This window comes from Lycium ferocissimum, chromosome 9 (assembly GCF_029784015.1).
Source record: "Lycium ferocissimum isolate CSIRO_LF1 chromosome 9, AGI_CSIRO_Lferr_CH_V1, whole genome shotgun sequence".
Lineage (NCBI taxonomy): Eukaryota > Viridiplantae > Streptophyta > Magnoliopsida > Solanales > Solanaceae > Lycium > Lycium ferocissimum.
In genome coordinates this window covers 8,536,266-8,541,375 of record NC_081350.1, presented here as the reverse complement: position 1 = coordinate 8,541,375, position 5,110 = coordinate 8,536,266, and the positions used below count along the sequence as shown (strand labels likewise).

The 5,110-nt window shown below is 36.7% G+C and overlaps 1 long non-coding RNA gene across 1 annotated transcript; it reads left to right on the top strand.

Annotated features, from left to right (window-relative positions):
- The first annotated feature begins 3,536 nt into the window (after window positions 1-3,536).
- Window positions 3,537-4,091, top strand: LOC132069201 (uncharacterized). Its single transcript, XR_009417697.1, has 3 exons — window positions 3,537-3,615; window positions 3,814-3,907; window positions 4,017-4,091. It is a non-coding gene; the product is annotated as an uncharacterized LOC132069201 (long non-coding RNA).
- Window positions 4,092-5,110: the final 1,019 nt, after the last annotated feature.

The window sequence follows — 5,110 nt, the reverse complement described above, 5'->3', positions numbered from 1 at the left end:
AAAAAATTACCCAAAATTGGGGGGGTTTTTGCTTTAAATCGAATTAGGCTAAATCTTGAGTTGTTTTAGCAAATGATTACTGGATTTGATCGCCCAGAGCTTGAATTACATGTTCCATCTTTCAATTTTCCGTTTTATCCTTGTGGGCCCGTTTCCCCAATTTTCTTGTGGTAGAATTTGACCTAGCTAGAAGTATAGCAATATGGATGTCATTATTCATATACTTTTTAATATAGAGTTCGATTATGAATAGACTTTAGTACTTGGAAGCATTACGGAAGAGCAAGCTAAGGTACATCCAGCAGGTTCGAGGCTCTGTTGCTCTACGGGTAGGATTCTGGCTTACCTTTCGATTAGACTTCAGTTAGCGGATTCTATGTGTAGTTAGTGATTGTTGGAGAAAGTATGTAAACCTTCGGGTTTGAAGTTGGGATGGAATACTTAGGTTGGTATTATTGTGATTTGTGGCTTGTTGCCTTATTGTGTTCCATTGTGTTGTTGCTTATTATGAGTTGTTGGCTCACCACTACGTGATTGATGCTAAAGAGTTGATGTTTAGTGATTACGTGTGTGTTGGAAAGCATATTTATCATGAATGCAGTTGTTGGAAAGGAAGTAAGGATTATGATATTGTTATTGTGAATGAGATTCGTGTCCATGTGTGGCACTATTGATTATATATATTCTTTTTGGCATTGTTATCATGCATTCAACTTAAATATATATATTGGGATTATGTTGCGCGCCGCGCCTTGTAATTGGGATCGGGTTGCACATACCCGCAACGACTGTGGATCGAGGTGTGCGTTTCGCGGCAGTACATGGACTTAGCGGTCCCCCATAGGTCATGGTTGTCGAGCGACGAGATATTCCACCGCGTGTGTATATCATTGCATGTGCATTATTCAAATCATATTTATTGTTGGCATTGTTTGGGACTTATTGATTGATTCTTGGTGATATATGTACTTGATAATAGTTCTTGACATATGGATCGGAATTATAGCAGATTTGAGGTGATTGACTAGACTTGGTAGTTGGTATTGGATTCGGTGATTGGATTGTGTTGAGTTTTATATGATTGTGAGCATGCCTACTTTTTCAGTCTCTTTCTACCATATATGGTTTTCTAACTGTTGTCGGCCTATAATGCCTACTCAGTACGTGTTGTTGTACTAATTCCACCTTGCTGCATTCTTTCTGAGTGCAGAGTTTGTGACCGGATCGACTTCTACACCCCGTGACTGAGTCCCGAGGCCTTCTGATGAGTATTCCAGAGTGAGCATTGTATGGATTCGCTACCCGAATGCCTCTTCTTAGTTACTTATCTTATTTTGACATTAGACGGTATTCCATTATCTTTCATGTATTCATATTAGGACTTATAGTATTATTAGTAGTGGATCTTGTATCGGCCTTAGACCGGATTCCTTGGGATCATTGTATTATTTCCTTTTATTATTCACTATCCTTATTATTATATGTTTTGAGACTTAAACTCGATTGCCTTAACTAATTTATTGTGGTTGAATGAATGATTATGGAAAGGGTCCACCTACCGAGGTGGGAAATGGTAGATGCCCGAACGATTCCCCAAGTTAGGGTGTGACAGATAACACCTGGTCTAATCCGTTAGGCAAACGATACAGCACGAATACACCCAAAATATAATATAAACAAAAGAATCAATACCGCGAAGCTAATATAACCACCCCAAGAATTGATAAGAAATAAAAAATACAACTCTGATAGAAATAATACATCATCTGTTTAAAATACAAAGAGAAGCGAAGGTCTCTAAGTTATCATGAACTAGTTGATAGCTCAACACTAGAGCATTGATGGATCTCCAAAGCTCTCTTCCCAACTCTGCAACAGCTCAAACTCTACTTGCACATAGGATGCAGCGAGTGTAGTATGAGTATACAAACACGTACTGTAAGTATTATCGACACTAGCTGCCCGACAAAGTATAGTGATGAGGGTTTACTAGAAATACTCATTTTTAAATTTGTGCAATTATTATATCTAACAGTAACAATATACATGATCAATCCAACTAAAATCCTTGTGGCACCTATGCATTTCAATAGACCATTTATAGGTCCCATCCTTACTTGCACTGACCTATGTATTTCAATAGATTGTCCATAGTTAACATCACCTCATCAACTGTCCCAACCAACTATGTGTATCACTAATTTTTCCATAGTGCTGGCAATTTTAATTGTGCATGAAATAAGTATTGCTCATAGCCAGCATGACGCTAGCGTCATCCCATCATTCATGTTGATCTTAGTAATGATCTCACGGACTCAATTATTGTTGTGGCATATCAGGTCTACACGGTTCTCATATCTCTATATTACAGCTCCACAATAGCACCATACCAAGAATAAGAAGCAGAAATAAAATAACACAGTGCATAACATATAAAATGAAACAGATAAATCATGCTCTTCTAGTATGTAAACTAGTCAAAATACATCAACAAGGCATAAATAATATGCTCACATCATCATAATATAAGTAGGGAAGTAGCTTAACATTTAAGCGATTTCAAGCAACCCCTTTTAATACCCGATAGTCTCATATATGCTCGTCATATATACTATATTCCCATATTATTTGTGTACTTTCTTTTTATATATATATAAATAGTGATGTACTCTTCTAGTTTGATTTAATACAAGGAACTATGAGTAAAACAATGAAATTTTCATCACTTCTTCTCTGGCTTACGCCCTAATTTCTTTGATTTTGCATAATACATCTAAAATAATAATAGTCAGAAACGACAATGGTACGATTTAGCCGGTTATTTTTAAGAAATTAAAATCATATCAAATTTTGTTGCTAAACCATGCATGCTCAAATACATACTAGAAGCGTTTTACACACAAGACAAACACTACTAAAAAAACTGGATTTTCCGACCTCAAAAAACCGACCTCATTTGAGGTCGAAAAAAAAACCGACCTCATGAGGTCGGTAAAAAATCGTAATATTTATTTTTCAATTTTTTTAAAATAAACCGACCTCATGAGGTCGGTAATATTGTACCAAATTTTCAAAAAATAAAGTACCGTCTCTCTAGGTCGAGAAATTCATTTGATGCAAAATATTATAATTTTATTTTTAATTTAAAGAATACGACCTCACGAGGTCGGTTTATTAAAAATAAATTTTAAATTATTTTTAATAAACCGACCTCGTGAAGTCGGTATTCTTTTAAATTAAAAATAAAATTAAAAAATAATATACATACCGACCTCATGAGGTCGGTATAATTTGTCAAAAAACATAAAATACGGACCACTTTAATTTATCATCTTTCCCTTTCTCTCTCTTTTCCTCTCACCTTCTCTCTCTCTCTCTCTCTCTCTAACCCTAATAACGGAGTCGCCGATCACGGTCGTCGGTACACCAAGTGACACTCGCCGCCGTCGGCCATTGCCGTCGCCGTCCCTGACCTTTTCCTTTCTCTCTCTTTTGATCGACGTTTTCTCTCCCCTCTCTAACCTTAATAACGCCTTTGCTAGTCACCGTCGCCACCTTCCAGTCACCGTCGCCGCCGTATGCCGTTGCCGTCGCCGGCCTATCTGTCAATTTGAGGTATGCTTTCTTTGTTTTCTTAGATTAAATTGTGCTAGTACCTAGAATTATTAAGAAATCTACTGGTTCTCTAAAAAAACCTAGTGATTTGTATTTATTAGCTTATACATGCGTTTCTATATTTATCAATTCATAAATTTCCCTCTATATATGCTTTGAAAGCTAACAACCCTTCTTCGTCTTGATTTCCCTATCTAGTTCTAGTAGTAGTCGGAATGCGTAGCTGGCTCCTCCGCGTCGATCGAGCTAATGAATGATGGGAAGGGAATTAACAAAAGTAGCGCTTTCTAAGGTCAGTATCCGAACATTGCTATATGCTTTTTTTTTTTTTCTGTTCAAGTTCGTAAGTTGGATGTATTTTAGTTTTAAGATTTGCGTATTTGTTGTATTTTGTTGGGCAGTTCTAAGATGACAGGGAAGGGGAAGAGGCCAGGAAAGGGAGGGAATCGATACTTTAAGAGTATTTGTTTGTATTTTGTTGAACATTTTAGCAGCCCCCTCTAATCAATGATTTTCCCTTTCATCATTTTTATCCATACAAATTTGAACTTCTTCTCAACGAGCTACTAAAGATTGTGTGCTCTTATTACTTGGCGGTGCATTATGTCGAATAGATTTTAAAGCTTAATTTGGAGTATATTAAGTCCCAAAAGTAATGTGTTCCGTTTAGGTTTATATTTACCATCATTTCTTCGGAACTTAAGTGTGCTGGAATTCGAGTCAACTTGCACATTGCTCTCCCCATTCCCAAGTATGTTTCGAGAGGTGATTCTTAATAAATATTTTGAATAATCGATGCTAAATCGGTGGGTCGATGTGATGAAGATGAAAAGAGCTATTCATGAGGAGGTCATCAATAAAGTTCGTCAACGAGCGCTCAGTTGTTCCGCACCAAAGGTGAAGCTCTTTTCTATGTATGATCTTTTGTTCGGATGTTCTAGGAGTGTGCTCTCGAGTTGCTTTCATAGTGCAAACCGGAACCTTAAAGGACGGGGTATATATGGATCCGTAATACGATATGTTCGATCTTTGGTAATTTATGAAATTATTGACTTTAGTGCCTCAGATACTCCCTTGAAATTCTGCGTTATGGAGTGAGGTGCCCTTTTTTACCAATTTTGGTGCGGTACAACTTTCAAAATGCGGAACATAGAGATATGCAATAGACATTGTTTCATTTCAGTTAAACCTCAAACCTCAACTGGTGAAGAACACGTGGGTGTTACTTGTCACATATTTAGTGTAAAAGTGGTTTAATATCGTAGTCTCTTATTATTTACCTTATATGTGTGTGACTTCATTTTATCTTGTTTTTCTTTGGTACAAATGTCCAAATTGGTAGGAGTGTGTCGGAGTCCTTGTGTGGTCTGTCTATTAACTTCGAAAAGATACCCTTCAGGCGAGTATAACCATCTTGGATGGCACTATAATTTTTTTTTTTTTTTGGTTGCAATTCTTTTTGGTTTTCAAATAAGAATCTTTGGTAAGAATCGAA